This window comes from Lissotriton helveticus, chromosome 1_1, assembly GCF_964261635.1.
Source record: "Lissotriton helveticus chromosome 1_1, aLisHel1.1, whole genome shotgun sequence".
In the NCBI taxonomy this organism is placed as follows: domain Eukaryota; kingdom Metazoa; phylum Chordata; class Amphibia; order Caudata; family Salamandridae; genus Lissotriton; species Lissotriton helveticus.
Window position 1 is genome coordinate 1,462,101,708 of NC_136057.1, and position 27,727 is coordinate 1,462,129,434.

Consider the following 27,727-nt stretch of genomic DNA (forward strand, 5'->3'; position numbering starts at 1 on the left):
TATATGGCACTGACTTTACCCACAGGTGTCAGAGTGCTTTTCAATAGAATCAGTTACATTATACAAGGACTTCAGAGTGCATGAATTACATAAAAGATATGAAACAGATAAACTCTAAACCCACATAAGAATGGTAGTAAGTACATACGTCTACCACAGATACTAGTGGTTAGAGTTACATATATACAAGTTGCAAATTCACTCAAGATCACATTTTAAGAACATTTGAAGCAATTATGGTTGGAGAAATATATATCGCATATTTACAGAGCAAGATCTTCTCGCCCTTGCTGGGGGAGGTTTTACTGGGCTCATAAAACTTTGCTGGGCCCTGTACCTCATGCCGTTCACGCCTGGACCTCGCAGTCCTTTGTATTTTGTGCTGCTCGGTATTGCAGTCTCTAGAAAGTTCCTTTTAGCAGCCACTCCTTGCGTTTACAGCTCCAGACAGGACCATCGGCTCCTTTCCTCCGTCACTATAGCAACCAGACATGGACTAGCCCTGACAAAGGGCAGGCCTTCCTTCACGAGCAGTCTCCAGCCTCTGTTGCCATGACAACTGGATGACAGAAATGTGTCTTGTAAGAGGAGAGGAAGGCGCGGTACTTAATGACACTGCTTTACAATTAGGACATGAAGGACTGCAACCAAACCTCTCAGGCGGAAGCTATTGTGTGGGAAGGGTGGAGGGGGCTTTCGGTGTTTGACTGTCTTGGGGTCGGGAGAAATTGATCACAATTTGAGACTGCTGGTGGGGGATGGGTAATGTGGCTACTGTCCTGGGTTGGTGCCGGACGCCGTCAGCGTTTGGCTGTATCCAGTGATGCTCGGTTCGACCCTCTTAAGGGTTGCACCGTCCGACCCTTTGGGTGATTGAGTACCCACTATTTGGTCTGTTTTGAGGCCGGGTCTTAGGTACCCTGTTAGGATGTGTTGCTGGTTGGCTTAATGCAAAACTCAGTTCGTCGCTGTTTTGGTAACAGGGCACAGGGTGTTTCGTTTCTTTAGGGGGTGGGGTCAGCAATCAGGCAACCTCAGCACTTGACTGTATTGCTTGCTGGTTGGGTTTACATGGCACTCCTTTCGTCGTTATTTATTGGTTAAAGTGGAACTCGGTGCGTTGCAGTTTTTAGGGGATGGGGTGCTGTAAAGTAGGAGAAGTAATCGATTTCCTTTAAGTATTTTATTAAAGGTAAAGTATAATAGTAGAAGAACAGGTAGTGCCAGGAAGCACAACCATACAGATAGAAAGCCAGGCTCTGACTCACACCCTAGAACATAATGATGCAGTAAGCATTCCATGGGCTCGCTCCAACACGAGCCTTAAAGCAACATACAATTTCAATATGATACAACATAACATATCCCCCCTCTTACAATGAAAACAATATTAAACAACCTAAGAATTAACAATAAATGAAAAAGAATGGAATAATAAAAAAAAACAATAATACAGAAATACAATAATACAGAACCTAAGAAATTCTACCTAACATATTCTTTAAGCCAACTAGGTAAAACTCTTTTCCTCTTTGAGCCTTCAGTACTAACAATACAAGGCTCTACATTTTTGTCAACGTCAATGAAACTAGGATCCCTGTCTCCATCCTTGTACCCCACATTGCCTTCTTCACCACCTTGACCTGACAAGGACTCACCGACCTGCCTGTCCCTAACAGAATCACTAACCATCCCATCTCCTTCCCTTAAATGAGGAAACAAACCACCCTCATCAGCACCCCTTAGTAAACCTCCAGTCTGTTTTTCACCCAGAGTTAACTGAGATTGCAATTCACTGTTATCAAAATAATCTTCCACCCAATCAAAGTCACTTGACCTTTTACTCACAATCTTTTTTTCACCATGATCTTGACAAATATCAAAAGCAACGTCTTTAAGGTTCCAAACTTTTCCGTCACTTAGCCTGACAGAGTTCCTAAAAACATCAATAACTTTTCTTGGCAAATCAAATTTATTCTCACCCTTCTGGACCCTGTATGGTTTCCTGATCCTGACCCAATCTCCAATTTTCACCATAGTATCTTTAGCACCATGTTGTTTATCATAGTACTCTTTGCTTTTAAGATGAACTAATTCTAAATTCTTTTTCCCTTTCTCAGGTGACCATCTTTGCACACTCTCCTTAAATAACCAACCTGGATTAAACTTACACCTGGGTAATCTACCTCTCATCATTACAAAAGGGGATACACCAGTACAATTGTGCAAAGTTACTTTATAAGACCAAACTGCCTTCTGTATATCTACTTTCCAATCCAAATTCTTATTATTAGCTGCTTGCAAAATACCCTTAATCACCCTATTAAACCGTTCAACCGTTCCATTTCCGCTAGGATTGTACAAAGACGTTGTTTTATGTCTGATACCACACTTCTCAAAGTACTCTTTAGCTGATTTGGATAAAAATTGCACACCATTGTCCGTCAAAATATTCACAGGCAACCTTTCCATCATAAAAATGTTATCCAAGAATTTCAGAACTGTTTGAGTGTCCACTTTTTCCACAAGCTTAACCACTGGCCACTTAGTAAAAAGATCAATAGCAACCAGACCATACTCTTTCGTGTCTCCTATTGGACCAAAAATATCCACCGCAATAGTTTCCCAAGGAAGATCTGGAATCAGTCCCTCACTCATCGTAGGTCTCAACGTCCTCAAAGACTTATCAGCCGAACTACAGACCGGACAACCTTTTACAAAAGTTTCTATCTCCTTATCAATCTTCGGCCACCAAAACAAACCCTTGACGGCCAATTTAGTTCTTACTATTCCAAAATATCCCTCATGACACATTTGTAAAATCTTTTTCCTTAATCCTGTAGGTGGAACAATCCTGTCTCCCCTCATTAAAACTTCCTTTTCGAAAGATAACTCTGAACGTACTTCCCAAAATGGTTTTAAGTTGCCTGTCATAAACTTTTCTTTAGGCCAACCTTTGCAAATACATTTTGAAACTTCTACCAACTCTTTATCCATATCATGTTCCTTAGACCATTCTTCTCTGCTGATAGCAGGAACCCTAGAGTCTTGTACTAAAGCTACGCTGAAGTTCCCCCATGGGTCATCAACACACTCCTCTAGCGGTGCAGGCAGTCTAGACAAACAATCCGCCACTACATTATCTTTTCCTGGTACATAATTAATACTGTATATGTATTCCTTCATACGCATTGAAATTCTTGCCAATCTAGCTGAAGCCGTTGCAGTTCCATCCGTAGACAAAATGTGGACTAATGGTTTATGATCCGTCCTGATGTTTACCATTTTTCCCCATACAAATGCACGAAAGTGCTCTAATGCCCACGCGCAGGCTAAACCTTCCCTTTCTATTATTGGGTACCTGCTTTCTGCAGGTGATAAGACCCTGGACGCAAACAAAATAATTTTCTCTTTTCCATCATCCCCAACCTGTGATAGTACAGCGCCCAAACCTTTATCGCTTGCGTCAGTTGTCAAAAGGCAATCCAAATTGGGTTCAAAGCTTGACAAAGCATTTACTTTTTGTAACTCCCATTTAACTTCTGCAAACTCTTTGTCACATTCCTTCGTCCATTCAAACTTCACATTCTTCTTCAATAATGATCTAATATTATACACTTTTGAAGCAAAAAATTTTAAGATTTTAGCGCAGTATTCTGCCATTCCTAAGAAGGATTTAATCTCTTCTTTAGATTCTGGTGCCGGCGATGAAACAATGCTTTCTACCAGTGACACTTTTGGCCTGACACCTTCCTCACTGATGATATGTCCTAAATAAGAGACACTTCTTTCTCCAAATTTACACTTCGATAATTCTACAGTTAATCCTGCTGAATTTAGTGTGTCAAACACTTTCCACAGTTTTGTATCATGATCTTCTTTGTTGGTACCTGCAATTAAAACATCATCTTGGAAGAAACAAATCCCTTCCATATCTCCAAACAATTTGTGCATTAACCGCTGGAAAACAGCCGTGGCTGATGCAAGCCCAAAAGGCATTCTCCTGAATTGGTAACAACCAAACGGCGTGATGAAAGCCGTTAAATGCCTCGATTCTGGCTCCAGAACCACCTGGTGATAGGCGGCAGAAAGGTCTATCGTGGAGAACCAAGTTGCTCCTCTTAACGAAGAGACCATCTCGTTAATCTTTGGTAACGGGAACCTCTCAATCATAATATTCTTATTAAGATGGCGTAAATCTATACATAAACGAATTTTGCCATTAGATTTCCTCGCTACTACTACAGGACTAATCCATTCTGATGAATCTATTTCTTCAATAACACCTTTAGCCAAAAGGCCTTGTATTTCTTTCTTTACCTCATCCCTTATCAACAATGGAATGGGCCTGACCTTATGCACTTTAGGTTGTGCATCACTTTTGAGCATGATCCTATGCTCAAAACCTCTCAATTTGCCCAACTTTTCTCCCACTACATTAGTGAATTTACTTTTCAAGACATCCTCTATCTTGCTACACTCATCTAAGACCAACACCTTCTCTTTGCTGTTAGGGTCCAAAATGATGTGAAGATTCTTTTGATCATGCCACCCTAGGACAGATGGTCCCGTTTTGGCTATGTATAACTTCCCTCTTGTCAACCTACCTTTAAAAAGGAAAGTGAGCCATCTGAAACCCAATAAACCTATTCTTTCTCCCGTGTAACTCACAGGATTAACATCAGAGATATTCAATTTATCCCCTATTTTGTGTGTAAATTTCTTCTTCCATATCTCTTCATTAATGATAGTGTATGGAGATCCAGAATCCGCATACACTTTTACCTTTATACCCCCTAAGGACACTTCACAAACTGGTTTACCCACCATTGCTTCGTCAGTGATATTGAGCATATAATTCCCCCTTACATTTTTCACACAACTTTCATCATCTTCACCACTCTCATTAGCACTCAAATCTTCATTCCAGATACATTTAACATTACTACGCTTGCGACACATTTTGCTAAAATGGCCCATTAATCCACACACTCCACATTTTTTTCTTAGAGCAGGGCACGACTTGCTGTAAGCCATGTGTTCTTTGCTGTCGCAACGGTAACACCTTCTCTCTTCTATATTCCTTTCTCCTCCTTGACTCCTGAAAGGTTGATTAGAACTTTTGTTTTGAAATAGTTTAGCTTGAGTTTTTGCTGCCCCTTGTATTTTGAAAACTGCTGATGACGCTTTGTCCAATTCTTTTACTGTGTCCTTGACAACAGTGGCACATCTCCCGGACATCTCCGACTTCCTCATAATAGCAAGTACATCATCCAGGGGTGCATCACCATTTACCCAAAGACGGTCTTGTATTGGTGAGTTATCATTGTGCATAACTAGTTGGTCTCGAATGAGGTCATCATGCAGGTTTCCAAATTTACAGTCAATTGCAAGTTTTTTTAAGTCATCTAACCATTCATCAACTAATTCTTCTTTCTTTTGCTTTCTTTGAAAAAATGTATGCCTCACTACACCAATAAAACTTTTGGTGCAAAATATCTGTCCATATCTCCAATGGCATTATCAAATTCACTTAAATCTGCATTAATCACTTTTTGCATTCGTGAATAAGTCTTTAATCCTTTCGGTCCCAAGAAATGTAAAAGTATTCTTTTTTTTTGTTCTGGTTTCATTTTTTAGTTTTCATCAATAGCACAAATATAATTGGTGAAATACTCTTTCCATTCTACCCATTTCATATCTGGCTGAGATCCTGTAGCCCAGAAAGGTTGTGGAGGGCTAATTACAAAACTTTGTTGAGCCATCTCCTCTTTCAATGTACTCTCAGGCTGATCACCAGTTTCCATAAATTGTATTTTACTTTATATGTGCAATAAGGTGGTTGTAAATATGCTCAAATAACACAATAATCCACAATTACAATGCAAAAGTGTCCCGACAGTCTCACCTGTTCTTCATGTGAAGCGTTAATGAACCGCTTTATTTATAATCCAAATGCTCCCCTCCTTATTCTGTTTAAATGCGTGTCTCGTCGTGTGAAACTGACAAACTGAAATAATTTTACGAGGTGAAAAAAAATGGCTGCCACGCAAGGTCACGCTGCGTGACCTTGTGTCCTTTCGTCATTCCGCAAATTCATCACAGTGGAGAATAACGTCAGAGGGGAAGGACGTTCTAATGCCGGATCGTGGAGATCGCGCTTGGAAGGAGATCGCGCTTGGAACTCTGCACCCAGTTAAATGATGTAGGCAGGCGCCACTCAACTGAAGGTTGAGAGGTAAAGCGATCTTTTCCTCCTACCTTGTAAAGAAAGTTGTTCGGTGTCACAGCTTTTCAGTAGACTCACGCAGGCATTACTCTTCCGTCATTCTTTTTCCCTTGTCTTTATATTCCGATTTTTTTTTTTTTAATGTCCGCAGTTTCACCACGACGTCAAAATTATAAAAACTTCCGTATCCCTCGTCGTCGCCAATTGTAAAGTAGGAGAAGTAATCGATTTCCTTTAAGTATTTTATTAAAGGTAAAGTATAATAGTAGAAGAACAGGTAGTGCCAGGAAGCACAACCATACAGATAGAAAGCCAGGCTCTAACTGACTCACACCCTAGAACATAATGATGCAGTAAGCATTCCATGGGCTCGCTCCAACACGAGCCTTAAAGCAATATACAATTTCAATATGATACAACATAACAGGCGCTCAACGTTTCGTCTATTTTGGGTCTAGCTGACAAGCATCCTCACTTGTCAACTGCTTACTCAACAAGCATTGGCAACGTCAATAGATCGGGCTTTTAAATTAAAGTGCCTCCCTTGTCAATGATGGGGTTGGGCACTCATAGTTGACATGCATGCACTCTGTCATTACAATTAACACTCCTGTCCATTCATCCACCTAGTGACTAATTCTTTAATTCATCCACAACTACAATAAACTGACACACAACTCCACAACATATGCAAGATAAATAAAAAGTAGAAAAAGAAAACATGCTGATACCTAAACATGACAGCTCTGTGCTTGAAATAATAAATAGAATTAAACACAGCAGCAGGATCTGTATATGGTGTGCTATTGGTTTGTAGTTCTAGCATGGCTGCCAATGTGTGATCCATCTTAGAATGGTAAAACAGTGAAATTATGGAAAATACCATTCTATGATGGTGGCTGGGGCTAGAGGCTGCAGCCTCGCGTGATGTGGTACACTGCAGATTAAATGAACAGCATACACGTAAGGTGTCAACACTGTATGGGGAACTGTAATATGTCCTAAAAATGAAGAAAATACTATTTTTTATGAGAAGGAAAGAAATGAGAGGTAACAATGGAAAACAGAAGAACTGGCCAACCAATCCTGGCACTCAGAGGCGCAACTAGAGCCAAATTTCGGGAGGGGCTAAGAAAAAATTTCGGGGGGGGGGCTGAACCTTTAATCAGTAGGTGGAGCTGCAGGGCCTCCAACAAATGGTGAAACAACAGCAAGGCCTAATTAACATTCAAATGGTCTTTTAAAGACCTGTGAAACGTTCGGGTGCGGCTGTGTGTGTGCCCGGGATCTGTCTCATCCCTGGCTGCCACACACGACGGGGGGGGGGGGCTGAAGCCTGGTGAGTCCAATGGGTGTTGCGCGCCTGCTGGCACTGCAGTCATTTTTAGGTGGATGTGCACATCATCAGTCATGGGGCTGTAGAGCCAAAGTCTGAAATTTCTCAACCATTGCCCCAAGGTACATTTTTATCATGGATTAAAGCAGATGTTCTTCAGCCATTGGCTCTGTTGGACTGTGAGGGACAACATCTCTCTGATCTTCTCCTCTTTTCAAGATATTTATTGATATATATTTATATTTTCTTCTGGCAGACAAATAACCTGTCTAAACTTCTAAAGAGTTTCTACCAAGAATTATTATAGTGTAAATGTTTTACCCAATAGGGTTTGTCAGAGGGAATAATCAAAGCGAAATCCTTGCCTACAAAGGTAATCTGTGAGATTTAATGTACCAAAATACATGTCTGCAGACATAACACCATACAGTAACAATCCACCTTTAGAGCTTATTGGCTTTAACATATGTTCTTCACAATAAATAAATGAGGCATGTTGCCTTTGTTGTCTTTTTTATGAAAACAGATCAGAACTGTGTCATGTGGCATTTTCCATATGAACCAATCTCACCCACAGCCTTTATAACTGGAGTGTCACCATAACCACCTCAGGCCTAATGTATTGAGCATACGCTTTGCCATAAGGTAAGCATCAAGCACACAGGAATAAAATTGCAAATATGCACAAAATTATAGTTTTCAAAACCGTACGAAATTCCTCTTATTAGTGCCTGATTCGGATTATCACATTGGAAATCTTCCATCCCCACGGTTTGGTATAGTCACAAAAGAAATGTAACCAACATTTCATGCTGGCAAAGCAAAATACTAGGTCTGCTAGAAGGGTCTAAGAAGGACTATCAAGGTGCAAATCGTCTGTCATCACTGGTTGTCAGAGAGGTTTATCGACACTTAAACTCTAGCCTATTATAGTAAGCTGTTATATTCTATGCAATAAAATACCTCTGCAGATTTTAATAGAGTAATACCAATCCATCTTTAATGCCTGTTGACTTTAACAAAACCTTTCCACAGTAAATATGTCCGGTCCACTGACTTTATCGTACCTTTTCATAATAATCAGATCTAGTTTCTTACTTTATTGGCGGATGATGTATGTTTGAAAAGCAGGGCACTCCATTAACATCTAAGGAGGCATTTTGTTTGGCACAGGGGGAATGGAAGTAATAAGCTTTAGCAAAGCCAATAGTTCTTACCTTTATAATGCAAGTGCTGAGCTGTTAGCGTTGTCAATGTTTGCCTGTAAAGTATTATTTTTAAAAAGAAAAGAAAAAAATATTTAAAAATACTTTGGGAAAAACAAACATCTTATGGTATCTCAAAATTGTACACTGAATTTAATGTTTTCAATCTTTATAAATAGCATGGATTATTTCAGTTTTCACTCAAAACACTCTGAAATGAAAAGAATTAAAAAAATAAAAGGAAGGATCAGAATGCAAAGGTAAATGCTTGCCAAGGTCAAATTTAATTTCCACAGGATTCAGTTATTTGGCCGTCTGTAGCAGCTCGGACAACAGATTTATGGGACCAAAAGTGCCATGCTAACTACACCTTCTACCTTAGATGCAAGATGAGTGCAGTAGATGGTGCTTCCCCATAACAGCCTTTATGTGCCAAAGCATGTGCTTTCATGCAGTATATGGATACAGGAGACAAAACTAAAACAACCCTACAAGTCTGCTCTTCAGCGATACGGCAGTAAAAAATATCCCTATTGCTGTGCTTTTACAGACAAGTAGGGTGGGGAGAAACACTGCGTTGGGAGGGCAGATATTTGGGAAGGGAGGCAGGACACGAGGGAGAGCTATAAAACACATGCAGTCTCAGAGTGCTGAATGAAAAAAGCGCAAAAGTAGTTTCCTAAATGTGAGCAGTGGAAGAATATAAGTCAGCCAATCGAAAAGATTGTAAAGAGTGTTTAATTCAGGGGAAGAACAACAAACACAGGGCTAGAAAGGACAGTCATCAAATTAAAAGCAAGCAAATGGAAGTGAAAAAGTAGCCAAGCAATAGTAAGCATGAGTTGGACTGTAAGCCCACTGAAAGTTCCTAACAGGTCTTTCGCAACCAGGCAGCTTGTGCTTTCTGGTATGCGTGACGTGACGTAAATAAGATGGTGACACCTGCCAAATGCAGGTGAGGGGATGGGTATGCTCCCAGTGTTAGCCTCTATTGCTCATTGTATTGCAGGGACATTAAGTTGGGGAGTGATTTGGGTGATGAGGCCTCAATGTTGGTCAGTTTTGTGGCAGTGTGTGACAAAGAACTGATTTGACCAAAATGTTGATCTCTTTGAGGTTGAGTGACAGGTGCTGTGAATATTTGGCTGTATTAATTGTTAGGTTAGAATGGCACGCAGTTCCTAGTTGTTTCGGATGAAAGGGCCCTCACTGTTGGTCTGTTTTACCAGCTGAGTGGCAGGAGCACAGAATAAGGCGGTTTATAGGTGTGTGGGCGATATGGCCATCATCTTGGGTCGAAGTTAAAGTGGCAAGCACCGTCAGTGTTTGACTTTATCAGTGGGTTTGGTCACAGTGGTACACAATTGGGGTTATTTTAGGTTATAGGGCACTCAGTGTTTGGCTGTGTTACCAGGGTACAGAGTGCTTTGTAAGTTTTCAGGACTGGGGCAACATCTTAGAATTAATCTGTTTGTGCGGGATGCGGGATGTGGCCACCATGCTGAAGCCCGTGATAGGGCTGCCTGCTGGCCTCTCTCACTGCCTCCTATTACTAGCCATTCTGCCCGGTAGTGGCCGAGTACATACAGCTGAGACGTGTTAAGGCACGAACAAAGTGGAATCTGGCCAAGGGCCCCATCCTTTCAGAGGGGCCCCTGATAGAGCCAGCTCTGTTCTGCAGTCTTGCCCGGATGACCTTGAACAATTCTTAAAACATTATTTTCAATACCGTCTTCTTTTCATTTATTTTTAAATGTGGGTGATGTGCTGGAGTATTGCAGACATTTTGCAAAGAAATGTGTTTGTTTCATGCATCAAAAAAAGTTCCCTTTAGATCAAATCAAGACCTCAAATATGAGAAATGGGAGGGTGTCACGTAGATTATTTGCAGCAATATTAGTGAGGAGCAAGTGTGCCTGTGCGCTGTCAGTGAACTTAACAAATGGGCACGAAAGAGCTGAATTTGGTTCACAAATACAAAACTGTTCCGAACAATGGCCCAACAGTACGTTTGTCCGAGGGCCCCCAAATCCTCGAGCTGGCCCTGACACAGAGCTGCGTGATGATGTACACCCATGCCTGGCTGGTTACCGCCTGCCGTGTTATGGCGCTGCTGCTCTGAGGAGGAGAGAGAGGCGCGGCCGTGGTGGGCGGGGAGGGCCGCACTGCGGCAGAGCCGGGGCGGGGCCATACACTGTCGTACGATGCCGTCCTTTGTACTCCGCCCATGCCATCCTCCTGCTTGTCTTTGTTCGCCCTCTCGGACCAAATGGTCTGAAATTACCATTTTTTCCTCGCGACGCCCCAACCTGGACTCATAACACAGAGAGAGACCCCCCAACAGACAGTCCGAGCGCTCTGCGGGGTTACCGCCCCCATCAATCCGGGTTCACAGCCCCAAATATACACCAAGCCTAAACAATCCGGCGTGTTGGCTTCAGAAGCCTGCTGGTGCGCTCTCGGCCTTCTTTCCACACTCATCCGCCATCGGGGCTCACAGCGCCCCCTCCTCCATGTCCTGTTATCAGACTCCTGTAAGGACTCACAGCCGAGCCTGCCGTACCTCTGCGGTGATCAGGGGTGTACAGAAAAATACTCGTGCACTGAGTGTGCTGTGTAGCGCACAGCATTGCGTGAAGGCCCGAAGTGCTGTTCTTCTGTTAGTCATATTGTGTAGTGGACAGTGTGTGTGGTTTCTTCTCTTGTACTTGTGTTCTGCGGTAGTTGTGAGGCTAGAAAAAGTGTATGGGCTAAGTGCGACTGGTGGTGCATTGGTGTTATATAGCCAACTTTGCTGTTGTGCTGCTGGTAATTATGTTAGCGTTGATAGGGCAATTGGCTAGTATAGAGATGCTGTTTGGAAATACGACTGACGTTTCATTTTTGTTCACAATCGGACACCACTGACACAGGACGTGTGCAGAGTTAGCCTGGAAAGTCGTCAGCTCAGTTTTCAGAAAGTGTGAACAAACGTTGATGCTGTGCGGAGTTCTTAACAGAACGTGCGCGGAATAATCCTTGGGAAGTGTGTAGGATTATTGACTCAAAGTGTTTAGAACCAGTACTTTAAAGTTTGCAGGATCGTTGATTGATCAGAAATGGGCAAAATGTGGAGCCATTGATATAATCTGCGCAGTAATGGCAGAGCCATCAGAGTAGCGTGGACAGATGTGATGAACTGTGCGCTATCACTGATGGAAAGTCTGCGTTCTGTTTCCAAGACAAGTCTGCTGGTCTAGGACCCCTGCGATGACAGCACTTCATCCCTGCGCCACCTGCTGGCAGCTGCCGGGACTGTTCAGTAGAGAAGGGTGCTGTCAAGGCCCACGCCCAGAAGCGATGAAACCACCAGGCTCTTTAAGGAAAGAATAAAAGGCATTCAAAACATAGGCAAGGCAAGGCTAGACATGGATTTGATGGGGGGAAAAAACTGATCGAATAGAACATTTTCTAGGTGCGTAGTTGGGCCTGTCCACATAGCCAGCGGTGGAATAAAGACCGATGCCACAAGACAACACCTGAAATGTCCCTGCCCCCTCGGAGGCATTAGCGACACAAGGCCGACTGTGCCCCAGCCCTATTAGATGTTCAGATGCACAAGCCTGAAAAAGGACAGAGTACACCAGTTCTGCTGTTCATTCTGAGGCAGGGAGATGACAGGTGTCCACTCTGCAGACTCTGCCACATTAACCTTCAAATGTTGCCGAAATCTTCCCTAAATCTGCCATTATGTCCCAGGTACTGGCATGACACGTGGCTGACTCTGTCCCAACGCTGCTATTCATTCTAGAGACTTACCCAACGTTCCTGCCATGCCCCACCTATATTAACCTTTCATGGATAAATGTCTCACATGAGACTGACTATTCCAACAGTTCCAGCCTCAAAAAGGCACCGGCCTCCCATGTGTCTGATTCTGCCCAGCCGTATCAAGCTGCCAGAGATGCCTGGCTTCAGATGCGAGGACTCTGCTCCAGCACGACAAACGTTTTGGAGACACAGACCTAACATACCCATGACTGCCCCGGCCCTGGCTACCAGCATTTCATAGAACTATGTTTGTATGTGCCCAACACTGCCCGCCTCCTCTGCCCTTTCACAGGCACCAGTGACACATGCCAGACGTTGCCTCAGTCCTGGCTACTGACTTTTTAAAGTGCTCCACCAATTGATCAGTCTACATTTGTGTTTTGAAAATTCCCTGACTAGCAAGAGGCGCTTTAACTTTTAACAGGTATACATTGTATACAGATAAATACAGAAAGAAATCAATATATGTTTCTGTTGGTTTTTATTTTCAATTATGGAGAAAAAAAAGGTTTTCTTTTGGACATTTTCACTGCTGTCAATCATGAGTGCTAGGTCAGTAGATGTGCAAACGAACAGGCAGGGGGGAGTTAGAAAAAGAAAAACAAATCCTAATGAAGCTTAAATAACTGCAGCAGGACCTCTGTTCAAGTTGTTCTACAATGCAAATACTTTCAGATGACCGAATTGTACTGTAAATGGCTAAAGAATATTGGACTTTCAAACATGAATAAACATTTAGCAGTTAAATAAATGTGGAACTATGCACACACACACAAACACACATACTGCAGCTTATTATTTTTTACACCAAGCACAAAATAAATATGGATACATACAGACTGAAATGTTGTAAAAATAAATACAATAAAACCGGGAGCCCGAATTATAATACATTGCACCAGCAGCCTTTGGTTAAACGATGCACAGTGTTACTGAGGGGCCTTTTGTGCTAAGGCGTCGATTCCAAAGAGTTCAGACGTTGCCACCTCCTTTGCTCTGCAGTAACAACCCAGTAGTTTGAGCACTTTCTGCAACAATATATGTATATTCAGCGATTTACAGGTTTTAATCCCTCTGGGACAAATCAGACATTCATCTTTCAGGGGTCAACAGTACAAACCCCATCGAATAGGTCGTTTTTTTAAAGCGTTTCCCACGAAGTGTTGAACGCAGTACAACGTCATTGCAAAGGGGCCAATACTGATTGGGTGTTACACAAAGAACGGTGCCTGCTACATGGGGTTGAATAAAAGCAATGCAAACAGCACATTTTGTTACACAAAAACAAGATAAACTAAATACAACAATGAAAGCTTCATACATGAAGACACAATTACATTGCACACTATGTAAACAGTCACCAATACCTATACTTTGACAGATCAAGGTGTTACAAAGACTCTAATATGCACCCCACCCCAAATGCTATCTATTTGCTCAATCCCATTCGGATAGTTATGTCTGCTAACATCCCTAGAAATTATTTTAGGAGCATAAAGAGGGCACTGCTAAAATCCTCAGGCCTCCGGGTTTGTCTATGCAAGTGCATATTAATGAGTGGGGAATATCTATAGTATTAATATTACTGAAGTTTATATAGCGCAAACAGCTACCTCACAAATAGGTGTCTCGGCGCTTTGTAAGCATCATGATAAACTGAGTAGTAAAAAGAAAAAGCAGCATAAAACACAAATTACTGATTGAAAACCCATGTCTTTAGCTGTTTCCTGAAGGCGGGCTCTGAGTTTGCATTACGAATGAAGAGTGGTAGGGCGTTTCACAATTTTGCATTTATATTCTAGTGAGTAAAGTGAATTACGGGTAGCAGGGATGTTTTTCACTGAGGTCTTTTCAGTGACCTCAAATAGATAACGAGGAGCATAGCTCGAGTTGTCTATGATGTCACTCAGAACCCTGAGGTGAAAAACATCTCCATTATTCACTTTTTACCCATCTACAATTTTATGTTATCAATTGGTCCCCAAGATCATCAGCGCCAGCTTTCAACTGAAACATAGGTGTAGCGGAACAGTGAGGGAGCCATAAATATTGTGTCCTCGCCTCACTGTCCTAAATGTGGAGAGAAAAAAAAAGAAATACCTGGCCAGCTACCAAGCACCACCACCAACCCCTAAGCCTTCCCTCCGCTCCCCATCCGAAGCTGTGCTCTCTGCTCTCCATCACCAGAGAGCCAGCACTGCACTGACAGGCAGTCCAACATCCCTGTCAAAGCTGTCTGAAATTCCTTTATGGCATAATAACAATTTTGTTCCCAACAATGCAGCCAATAACCAGATTTAGAATCTGGTATTCACAACAGGGGCGCTCAGTGAAAGTGATATAATCTTACTTGTGTGGGTGCTTTTATCGTATAAAATACAGTGTTCTGAAAACCAATATTTGACAGGGCACATCGAATATAGAGAATATTTCACAGTTCCCTGTGAAAAATGAAAAATATTTCACAGGTCCCGGTTACATTGTGGCTGCATCTTCATAATGACAGTCGCAAACCACTCCCCACAACCTTACTGCTGTACATTTTTTTATGTTTGAAAGCTTTATTGAATGAAATTATATGAAACTACATTATGACATCAGCAGATAAAATAAAATGTAGAGAAAAACATGTCGAAAAACCAAAAATCTACTGATGACAATACTAAGAACCAAAAATCTACTGATGACAATACTAAGAGACTAAAAATCTACTGATGACAATACTAAGAACCAAAAATCTGCTGATGACAATACTAAGAACTGCTGTACATTTTTAATCTTGTGCAAAGAAGGGGTTAGGCCCTACTGGCGGTCAGGTCGGGCCTATACAAATTTTATACAAAGAAGTCCCTACCCACCATTCTATGAGGCTGTTTACTGATTAAACAGACTTAGACCATGTTGTTACTTCAGTTGGTTGAAAGTAATTTATTTACTTCTCTTTTCATCTTTTTTAGCATATTCAAGCATAATTAGAACATGTCCTTCAAAAAGACAGACTACCTACAACATTTAACATCTAAACAGAAAGTTACTCAATTAATAGAACAAACATGTATGACAAAACATACATTAAGTAGCGAATGCAACATAAGACAATTTGGATTCTTATTACAGCCAGTCAGAAATACACAACAACAGCCATGAACATGGTTATTTCCACATTATTAGTATTTGAAACCTGTGGAGGCTATTGTCCACTCGGTACACATGTTGGAGGGTCTAATGAGGCAAACACATTTTTAAACAAATGATCCAGATAGACAAACGAAAGTCATTGGTGTATTATCCCAGGGAAAGTCAACGCCGATGCGTTTCGAGCCCCTCTATCACTCACGGGGTTCTCTTCAGGGCATATGACTGGCTAAAATCTGTATATGTTCTTAATGGTACCAACTCATCTTCAATATATGATCCAACCTACTGCAACTTCAGGGTAATTGATTTTGGGCTGAATTCTTTTATCAATAAAGCCTTGACAGCGTGTGGTTCGCCTTAGCGGTGTATGAAAAGTTAGTTCTTACTTCTCCTTAAAAAGCCTGTGTACATTTTTAATCAGCATTCCATTCATGAAAACAAAACCTGAACAGGTTTTCTTTTGCTAGTTGCACCTTGCAGAGAACAGCTTTAGTAATCTCTGGTTTACAAAAAACACCTTGCTTGTTGCAGTCTACTTAACGTATATTTGTTCCACACCTAATCTATGAGGTTTCTGATTCAGCAGCAGGACACTATTTTGAAACCATGTGCTTTACAAATCAATCATCTCAACTATCCCAATTCCTGTTTTCAAAAAACATTTTAGTGTTTGAAAAAAAACATGTTTTTCAACCTAAATGCCCTAAACTAAACCATGTAATAAAAAGACAAGTATTACGAGTAATATAGCAATATGGTCATGTATTTGCATCTCGGTGTTCTGGTGACGTTTACAAACCAGATATCACCACAGCTTCAATGGCAGTATAGCACCATATTGCACTATTACCCATTATGTAGAGTGAATATGTGCGTTTGTGTCTACAAGAGCTGAGGCCACCAACAGGTTTGTTGGAAGATTAAGAAGGGCTAATAAGCCTGTGAAAGCAGACTTCAGCTCTTGGAGTGTCGCCTGCAGTATTTGCAGAGTAGGATGGTCCCTCTTGCATGTACACCTGAGCCAGAAGGTGCCCGCTACGTTTTTCCCACCATTTGTGAAAGATATATATACACACACATATACATATTCCACATGGGTGGTCTCATTGCGACCACAACCAGTAAAGTGCACACCAGGAATGTCCATTTATTGATTTTTTAATTGCCAGCACGCTAAAAACACCGGACAGATGCACTTAGTCACCCTTTCTCAATGTCCTCAAAATGTACGAAAAAAAAAAAAAAAAACCACATATACATTTATGAGTTTTAAAATCTGCGTCAGAAGCGGGCACAGCGGGTGCCGTGTTGCGTGAGGGCAGACTCATGTTACATCCGTTTCTCCAACAAAGGGCCGCACACTCAGAGAAATGCTTTAACCAAGTTTATTGGCCACAAAACAGCAAAAGAAACTTAGGCAGATGGGTTTTGGCGCTTGGCCTTTGTCAATGTCATGGAGACCAGTGTCTTTTCCTCATTTAAATACATAAATCACAGTGATTGGGTGACAGCATAAATTCAGAGTTGACGCACTTCAAACATTTGCCACTGGTAACCAATCACAGGTAAATTGGCGGCATCTTACAGTATCATTAAGATGCAGACCAGGACCTCTAGGGGGTTAAACAGCGACAAAGAGCTGTGGACACACATTGGGCAGACTTTAAATTTCTTTCAGTCAACTAGATATTGAGAAATTGAAACATTGAGACACCAGTAACATGCCCATTCAGGGGGAGATAGCTTTGGGTTATGTATGCTCCTAAAATTTGAAGGCGAGATGGCCCATTTAGGGCAGCATCTTTATACATATGTGGAGCACGACATATTTGGTGAGGGGGATACACAGAAAGAACATTATGACAATAAGCACACTGCAGCTCACGCTGTATCTTGTTTGTATATGAAATGCATTTCTGACAATACAGCTTGATGTTGTTGGCATACCATTATATTGTAAGATGGCCGTGCCGTCCAATCACAGTGAGTTATGTATTTAAATGACAAAAAGATGCCAGCCTCCATGACACTGACAAAGGCCAGGCGCCGAAACACAGCTAAGTTTCTTTTTCTGTTTTGTAGCCAATACATACTGGTTTAAGCATATATTAAGGCTCGGGGTATAAATAATTACCAGCAATCAATATTGACAACGGTGGTTGCTGAAACGCGTCTTGTCGTGTTAGTTTCTTTTCCCAATAAAATCTGGGATTTAACTGTTCCTGTGAGTGCTAGTAATTATTTTTACCCCGAGCCTTAATTTAATGCGCGGTATCAGTCACCGTGCTGCACAGCACCCAACCGCGAGTGAAGGAGGAAGACGGAAGTAGGAGCGTGAGATATATACTATAGTGGACTGCAACGACCATAAAGCTGTGTTGACAGCCACGCCCACTGAGGCAGGTAGTTGGTATTTAAACTGCGCTAGCTACGTGACTTTGTTTCTTCCTTCGCTGCCACTGAAGAAGGGAAAAAGAATTCCAGAAATGCGTTTGGCTAATGACATTGTGATGCCTGTGATCTGGGAGGCGACCAGCTTGCAAGTAGTTGAAAATAAATGAAAGTGAACGATTAATCTTCCTGAGGTTTCTCTCCTGTTTGGTACTACCCGTTTGTTGTATATTATTTATATATATATATATATATATATATATATATATATATATATATATATATATATATATATATATACACATACACACACATACATATATACATATATACATACATACATACATATATATATTTTGGCTCAGGATAAAAATAATTACCAGCAATCAATATTGACAAAGGCCGTTGCCGAAACGCGTCGTTGTGTTTGTTTCTTTTCCCAATAAAATCTGGGATTTAACTGTTCCCGTGAGTGCTGGTAATTATTTTTACCCCAAGCCTTTATTTAATGCGCGGTGTCAGTCACTGTGCTGCACAGCACCCAACCGCGAGTGAAGGAGGAAGACGGAAGTAGGAGCGTGATATATATATATATATATATATATTCACTTAAAAAAACATAGTTTTCAGGCCTTATATAGTTAGGAATTAGCATTTTAAAAACCTTGCAAATTCACTTAAAAAAACATAGGTTTCAGGCCTTATATAGTGCGGGGTACGCGCACGGTATGCGTACCGTACGCGTACGGTGCGCGTACCCCGCGATTTTTTCGATTTTCTTTTTTTTTGCCCTTGGGGTACTTTTGGGACCCCCGGAGAAGGGCTAGAGGGTTGGGGGGGGTCTACCCTGCCCCCTTTTCGTGTTTTCCATTCTTGTTTTGGGCTCTCTTGTGCCTCAGTTCTCCTGAAAAACAAGATGGTGGCCAACACTTCCTGGTTTGGACAGTTTAGAATGTTGACAGTCGACTGCCAGCCAATCAGAAATTCGCTCGCGCACGTAAGGGTACGCGCACGTACGCGTACGGTGCGCGTACGGTGAGCGCATATAGATATATAATTTGCTCCAATTCAATTTTCTCAACAACTACTGGAGGGATTTTCACCAAATATAGAAAAGGCACTACTGCATACCTGTCCCTACCATTTTGCCAAGTTTGGTGTAATTCCGTTCAGCCGTTCAGGCTGTAGCCGTGTCTAAAGGTCCCATAGAAAATGCCATTTGAAAAATTTCAAATTCAATTTTCTCAAGAACTACTGGAGGGATTCTCACCAAACATAGCAAAGGCACATCTGCATACCAGGCCCTACCATATTCGGAGGATATCCCTCCGTACATCAAAGCATTGCCAAGAATGTGTTGTATGTAATAAAGCAATAAACCTGTGTATAAGAGGCCAGGCCTCAGAGATGCGGTTAGAGCACCTCAGAACGATACCTGCTGTTTGAACTGATGTGTTCTTCTCCGGAGAGAATAAACCTTGTTTCCTGCCTTCCCGTCTCCAGCGCCTGCCTCTTCATTGATTAATATTTCGTGGGTTAAAGAGGCGATACCGCCGGGCAAATATCGATTGTCCCTGACGTAGTTTTAACAGTTCCAACACTCTTTTCTGTTAATGGCAGGTCATGCTACCAATGTATAACAGATCAAATGGGCATCTGAGAATTTACACCTCAAATGTACTTTTAGAAGTGATGGTTTTTGTAATTGCATACTTATTTCCTTTTATTTAATACTCCTTTGTGGAAACTGTGCTTACATGTTGTACAATTTAAGCACTTCCAGAAACCTATACTTTCCGTTAATATAAACCATGCTCTGATTCATTTACCTTGTGCTTGATGGAAATGGCTGCTGGTCAGAATTCTGGATAGGAAGGGAACCTTTATATATGTTAGGCGTGAAAAGAGTCCAATCTTATCTTTGACGTCTTGTCACTCATGAGAAGATGCCAGTGCTTTTTTATTATCCCTCGGATAGTTTACTTCTTCATTGTAGGAGATTATTAATATAATTGTTTCATCGTCATTTTCCTTTTTAATGTTGTTTTGTTCAGTAGTTAAACCCTATTTGAGCATTTTGTTACGTTGCTAAAAATCTCCTTTTAATAGTTTTGTAAATTGATATTCAATTCTTTTTTTTGTTGAGCAGTTCCTTTTTGCCCAAAAATTTCTCCATAAGGCAATGGTATCCAAACTTTTTCTACCCATGGCTTCCTTGACCTATTGGCCATGACTCCCCATTATGTTACTTTTTTTTGCGGTTGGGGGGTGTAAGGCCAGCCTCTGGATTACTTCCATTTTTCTCCCTGAAAATAATTGGGATGAAGCCGATGAAAGTATTATGATCATAGATGTAATCCTAACCACTCTGGAGCCCCATGTACTGACAATGACTCATTGGAGAGAAACAGGGTTCTCGGAGAAGTTAACTGTTACTGCATTGTGATGTTGTGCTCTTTAAAGAGGTGTGTCTTAAACTAATTCCAGCGGTACAAACGGGGGTAGTGATGGACGGAGCACCAGAACCAATCAAACACTCACACCCAGTCAACAGATCTGGGTTTAATCCATCACCGTTCTTTAGCCCACTCCGCCACCCCAGTTCAGACATGGCCATATGCAAATCAGTCTGACCCTGTGCCTCATGGGAACAGTCCAGCAGTGAAGCCATATTGAGTACATTGGCTAGGAATTTGTCATTACAAACTCCACAGCTCCAGGATGCCTTTACTGAATGCTAAGAAGTTTGGTATCAAACTTCTCAGCACAATACACCAATATGGATGCCTGTATTGGATTTCTCAGCCAGGACCACCCCTATGGTGTCCAGAGCTGACGTGGCCCCCCTCCTTAGAAATCCTACATCTTGAATGGAAGGATTTCAGCCAATCAGGTTAGGGGATGCCCCCCTCCCCAAAGGGAGGGGACATTCAAAGGGTGTAGTCGTCCTAAAGGCAAAGTAGCCTATTGACTACTACCTTCCAGTACCTGGAATGCCCCATAATTCAGTATTTAGGGTCACCCCTGAACCTTGATCCTCAGATTCCTGTGACCTAAGAAGAAAAGGACGATGAAGAAGCGGTGCAGCAAAGCTAGAAGACGACAACAGACTTGGCCCCAGCCCTACTGCCTCTCTCCAGGTGGAAGAGCCTGCGAAGAAGATTACAACTGTCCTGTGGCCAGCGACTTCCAAGAACCACAGGAAGATTGCCACTCTTCGACAAAGACCTGATCTCCAGAGGACAGCAGCCCGGTCCAGAAAACCACCAACTTGAAGGACTCCAGATCCAGACGGATCGGCAACCACAGCCCATTCAATCAATCAATCAATCAATCACAAGAATTTGTATAGCACGCTACTCACCGGTAAGGGTCTCAAGGCGCTGGGGGGGGGCGGGGGGGGGGGAAGAGTCGCTATTGCTCGAACAGCCAGGTCTGCACCGAAAGCCCATGCCCACGGCCCGAGTCTGAGTGGCTTACCTGTCCAGTGACGTCACCACAGCAGTCCAGACCTCGAATCCATCAATATCTGACCTCTCGTGGACCCCACTAAGTCACCTGCACCTTCAACATGAAGGGTCCCCCATACCGCGTCGGCTCCAGTGAAGGAAACCCAACCCCAAAAGGCATCCTCAGCCCCCAACCTTGGGAGCCGACCAACGGTGCCCAGGCCTTGCCCTGCATCCCAACTTACCTCTCCATCCAGTGGTCACCTTCATCCATCCTCCAGGTCCGAGCCTGCAGGCTCTTTGTGCAACTGAGACCCTCCATTTGTTTGCATTGGGCGTCCTATAGTGATTTGCATCCTGAACCCAGTCGCCCCTGTGCCACTGGTGAAGTAGCTTTGGTGCTGCCTTGTGGCCCCCCCTCTGCTCACCTTAACCCCCGGGCTCTGTGCATTGAAACCGCTGGTACCTACCTACAACCAGCACCTCTCGTGGGTGCCCCCAGTCTCCATTGGCTAACATTGGGTCTAATGAGCTCTGCACTCCGCTGCCCCGGTGCTGCTGGTGGTGCAGTACCTACTTTAAACTGAACCGTGTCCACTAGTGGTCCATACCCCCTAAAGACTGGAGTAAGTTGTGTACTTACCTGTTAATGCATACGCCTGTTTTCCACTCATAGGATTGCATTGCATTTTCTCCTACTGCATTCTACTATCTTTGTCAACTGCTAAGTTTCTTACTGTTTTTGATTGACAAAACCAAAGCATTTCTATGACTGTAAAGCTTATTTGCTGCCTTGCAAAACAATTCTTACTGCAAAGTATCATTACTATTCTTGAAAATGTTACTTACCTGCAGCTGAGTTCCACTTAGTTCTAAAATAAAATGTTTAAAAACGTATTCTTTTTTTACAAAACAATTGGTCTTGGATTCAGTCACTGAGGGGGTATAGTCATTTCTTGCTGGAGAGTGTACAACAAATGCTTAACACTGCCCTCTGATGAGCCTAACTGCTTGACAACACTACCACAAACCGAGCCTTTGGTATTATCTACTTAAGCCTCTGGGGATCCACTGGACTCTGTGCACACTATACCTTACTTTGGTATAGTATACACAGAGCCAGTTCCCACAGCAGTGCCCTGTCAGTTCTGTCCCCATAGCACTGCGAGTGCCCTGCTCCCAGTGCTCTAGGACCCCAGCAGCGCAACCTTCCTTCCATGAGTGACCCGACGGTGAAGTTGGAAACCAGCAGTGGGAGCGTCCTCCCAACTACATATGGGCAAACCAGACTAGACTGGAAGCTGGCTCCAGCTGAATATGTACTCTAGCCCTGCCATTGCCCCATGCAACTAGTGACCCTAAATGGAGCTGGGCCCAGCACCCCAGACAGTGTCTTTATTCCTCTCTAATATAGTTCCTAAAAGACAAAACCAAACACTGAATACAAGACAGCTGAGTGGAAACTGGAATTCAAATGAAGAACGTGTATTAAACACTTAATGTGTCTGATTAAAGAACTGTAAACTGAGCACTGCCTCTCCGGGATCTACTGCACTTGCTATTAATAATGCTGAGACAATTCAGGGAATTTGCTGTACTTCACACACTTATATTCCTTGGTCAACTAATTTGAAAACTGCACTCCCCGGAGTGAAAAGAGATGTCAAAAAAGTCAGGACTTGCTGCTGTTAAACATGACAGAGGTCTCCCAGATCAAGAAAAGAAAACGGATTTTACTTTATATACTACTAGAACATATTTAAAAGAAGGTTTCCTGTCAAGCAGCAGGGTTGCAAAATATTTCGTGCTTTTGCATAGGGATAGTCTGATGTCTATATTTGGCATGTCAATATTTAGTACTCTGTAAGTGTGCATTGCTCACAGCATACAGAGCCACTCCCTCCTCTCAAAGCTAAACCACATAATCAAAACGATAATCGAACAAGAGTCTTCTCCCTTTCTAGGTCTCCCTTTTGTTGTCTGGGACAACGTGTGCACTGGCACAGCACATCAAACACGGAGCCAGGAAACGTCGCCGGGCTGCATGTTACCATTACCACAAAAAGTCACACATGCAACCTTGGCAGTGATGTACCTGAACATAATACATAAAGAAAGATGAATGAAAATGGCTTTCATTAAATATACAGAACTTTTGAAAAACGTTTTCCACTCCGGCCACCTAAATAGATAGTGCTTGAGTGGGAGGGCTGGAGCTGATCAGAAAGGCTGGGTGTGTTGGTGAGTCAGTCTTCCCTACACTCCCAGCACTCTGGGGTCACGGGTGTTGTATGATAATTAGAGTGACCCAATCACCATAGATGACTCCATGTCACCGAAATACAACTTTCCACTTCTGGCTTTAAATTTAACTAGATGGATTCTGTGAGTTACTAATATTGTGAAAACACTCGCCATTGCCTTAGCATCCTGCCAACCCATAGCTGGTAAGCTCACAAGCACCGTCTCCCTTACCTTTGTCTCATCGCAGCCATCCGTGCTCTCCCTACCCCATGTACATAGCGGCCACTGAGCAGTTTCTTTTTGTCCTACAAATGACTCCAAAAAAGCCAGCAGAAAGCAGTACTCCACATTTAGGTCAGGGATGAGCCACACCCACTATGGTTTTGCTGCACAGTGCAATAGCGACAGCTTTCCATGTACAATAACCAGGCTGTAGTGGCACCGTGCGTTTCCCCAGCGGGCCGGAAGGGTGGGAGACGATTGTGGGCTGTGAAGTGTAGGGTGACCAGACGTCCCCGTTTTCCCAGGACGGTCCCCGTTTTTGGAGAAATGTCCCCGTGTCCCGACACTTTTCTCCAAGTGACTCAAATGTCCCCGCTTTCAATCAGTGTCCCAGTTAAACACAGAAATGTCCCTGTTTTTCATTGTTCCGGTTGAGTATGCGCCCGCATGCTCTCTTTGCACTGGCGTTTGCTAGCCTGTGATGTTTTATTGATTTTTGGCAAATATATGCTATAGTCCTAAAAAGTGTAAATGTAATAAGAAGTAATAATGCTGCTGTGTAAAGGAGAGTGGTGCCAATAAAAGACCTCGGATTTGTTTTCTGTAATGCTTCATCTCGGTCTGTGGAGGGAGCGGTCATTGTAGTCCTTTTTCTATGTCTATGACAGCTGTCAAATAATCCTACTTTTATGTCGATGGTTACTGCAAACAGTAGTCCTACTTCTATGTCTATGACCTGTCCCCGTTTTTTAGGTTTTGCCTGGCGAAAAGATGCGCTCTGCGCATCTTTTTCGCGCAGGCGAAATCCTGATGAGTTCTGTAGTGTGGCTTTGGGTCGGCCCTCGTCATTCATTGGCTGGCTCCATAAATGGAGCCTAGCCATTGGACGAGGGGCCTGTCCGTCAATGCCGGACCAGATTCGGGGGCGTTCCCGCGTTTCTTTGGCTTTTGCCGACGTCACGCGACGCCGGGAACGCCCCCGATTCTGTTCCGGCATTGCCGGCACCTCCCTTGCTCCCCCTCCCGCTTGTTTCCTGGTGCCCGCCTTCGTGCTCCGGCCGGCCGTCGTCAGCGTCTCTCCTCCCCCTTTCCCGCCCCCTCCCGCTTGTTTTGGTGCCCGTCTTCTGCTCCGGCCGGCCGTCGTCAGCTCTCTCCTCCCCCTTTCCCGCCCCCTCCCGCTTCTCTCTGATGCCCGCCTTCCGGTGAGACACTGTGATGAATGCCACTGAAAGCCCTGGATGGACTGGGCTGGGTCCGGGTCAGTCTGCTCGGTAGTGGGCTGACTAAAGCGTGAACGCTTGAAAACCGCTTGAAACATTGAAAGAACATATTTGAACCAGCCTTTGACAATAAATTATGACGTAATGCAGCTAACACAAATGTAACGTGTGAAACTGCAGACTGTTATGTTCAGCCAGAGTGGAGCTTCAGAGTGCAGAGTGCAGCTTCAGAGTGCAGAGTGGAGCTTCAGAGTGGAGCTTCAGAGTGGAGCTTCAGAGTGGAGCTTCAGAGTGGAGCTTCAGAGTGGAGCTTCAGAGTGGAGCTTCAGAGTGGAGCTTCAGAGAGGAGCTTCAGAGAGGAGCTTCAGAGAGGAGCTTCAGAGTGGAGCTTCAGAGTGGAGAGTGGAGCTTCAGAGTGCAGAGTGGAGCTTCAGAGTGCAGAGTGGAGCTTCAGAGTGCAGAGTGGAGCTTCAGAGTGCAGAGTGGAGCTTCAGAGTGCAGAGTGGAGCTTCAGAGTGGAGCTTCAGAGTGGAGCTTCAGAGTGGAGCTTCAGAGTGGAGCTTCAGAGTGCAGAGTGGAGCTTCAGAGTGCAGAGTGGAGCTTCAGAGTGCAGAGTGGAGCTTCAGAGTGCAGCTTCAGAGTGCAGAGTGGAGCTTCAGAGTGGAGCTTCAGAGTGCAGAGTGGAGCTTCAGAGTGGAGCTTCAGAGTGCAGAGTGGAGCTTCAGAGTGGAGCTTCAGAGTGCAGAGTGGAGCTTCAGAGTGGAGCTTCAGAGTGCAGAGTGGAGCTTCAGAGTGGAGCTTCAGAGTGCAGAGTGGAGCTTCAGAGTGGAGCTTCAGAGTGCAGAGTGGAGCTTCAGAGTGCAGAGTGGAGCTTCAGAGTGCAGAGTGGAGCTTCAGAGTGGAGCTTCAGAGTGGAGCTTCAGAGTGGAGCTTCAGAGTGGAGCTTCAGAGTGCAGAGTGGAGCTGCAGATTCAGAGTGGAGCTGCAGATTCAGAGTGGAGCTGCAGATTCAGAGTGGAGCTGCAGATTCAGAGTGGAGCTGCAGATTCAGAGTGGAGCTGCAGATTCAGAGTGGGGCTTCAGAGTGGAGCTTCAGAGTGGAGCTTCAGAGTGGAGCTTCAGAGTGGAGCTTCAGAGTGGAGCTTCAGAGTGGAGCTTCAGAGTGGAGCTTCAGAGTGCAGAGTGGAGCTTCAGAGTGGAGCTTCAGAGTGGAGCTTCAGAGTGGAGCTTCAGAGTGCAGAGTGGAGCTTCAGAGTGGAGCTTCAGAGTGCAGAGTGGAGCTTCAGAGTGGAGCTTCAGAGTGCAGAGTGGAGCTTCAGAGTGGAGCTTCAGAGTGCAGAGTGGAGCTTCAGAGTGGAGCTTCAGAGTGCAGAGTGGAGCTTCAGAGTGCAGAGTGGAGCTTCAGAGTGGAGCTTCAGAGTGGAGCTTCAGAGTGGAGCTTCAGAGTGGAGCTTCAGAGTGGAGCTTCAGAGTGGAGCTTCAGAGAGGAGCTTCAGAGAGGAGCTTCAGAGTGGAGCTTCAGAGTGGAGAGTGGAGCTTCAGAGTGCAGAGTGGAGCTTCAGAGTGCAGAGTGGAGCTTCAGAGTGCAGAGTGGAGCTTCAGAGTGCAGCTTCAGAGTGCAGAGTGGAGCTTCAGAGTGGAGCTTCAGAGTGCAGAGTGGAGCTTCAGAGTGGAGCTTCAGAGTGCAGAGTGGAGCTTCAGAGTGGAGCTTCAGAGTGCAGAGTGGAGCTTCAGAGTGGAGCTTCAGAGTGCAGAGTGGAGCTTCAGAGTGGAGCTTCAGAGTGCAGAGTGGAGCTTCAGAGTGCAGAGTGGAGCTTCAGAGTGGAGCTTCAGAGTGGAGCTTCAGAGTGGAGCTTCAGAGTGGAGCTTCAGAGTGGAGCTTCAGAGTGGAGCTTCAGATTCAGAGTGGAGCTGCAGATTCAGAGTGGAGCTGCAGATTCAGAGTGGAGCTGCAGAGTGGAGCTGCAGAGTGGAGCTTCAGAGTGGCGCTTCAGAGTGGAGCTTCAGAGTGGAGCTTCAGAGTGGAGCTTCAGAGTGGAGCTTCAGAGTGGAGCTTCAGAGTGGAGCTTCAGAGTGGAGCTTCAGAGTGCAGAGTGGAGCTTCAGAGTGGAGCTTCAGAGTGCAGAGTGGAGCTTCAGAGTGCAGAGTGGAGCTTCAGAGTGCAGAGTGGAGCTTCAGAGTGCAGAGTGGAGCTTCAGAGTGGAGCTTCAGAGTGGAGCTTCAGAGTGGAGCTTCAGAGTGGAGCTTCAGAGTGCAGAGTGGAGCTTCAGAGTGCAGCTTCAGAGTGCAGAGTGGAGCTTCAGAGTGGAGCTTCAGAGTGCAGAGTGGAGCTTCAGAGTGGAGCTTCAGAGTGCAGAGTGGAGCTTCAGAGTGGAGCTTCAGAGTGCAGAGTGGAGCTTCAGAGTGGAGCTTCAGAGTGCAGAGTGGAGCTTCAGAGTGGAGCTTCAGAGTGCAGAGTGGAGCTTCAGAGTGGAGCTTCAGAG

At 43.8% G+C, this 27,727-nt stretch overlaps 1 long non-coding RNA gene across 1 annotated transcript in view; it reads right to left on the reverse strand.

Moving 5' to 3' along the window:
* The window catches only part of LOC144827966 (uncharacterized), a 67,607-nt gene that overhangs the window by 26,457 nt on the left and 13,423 nt on the right, over positions 1-27,727 (reverse strand). The window contains exon 2 of the long non-coding RNA XR_013610396.1: positions 8,783-8,826. This is a non-coding gene — a long non-coding RNA (uncharacterized LOC144827966). The remainder of the gene's footprint in view (positions 1-8,782; positions 8,827-27,727) is intronic.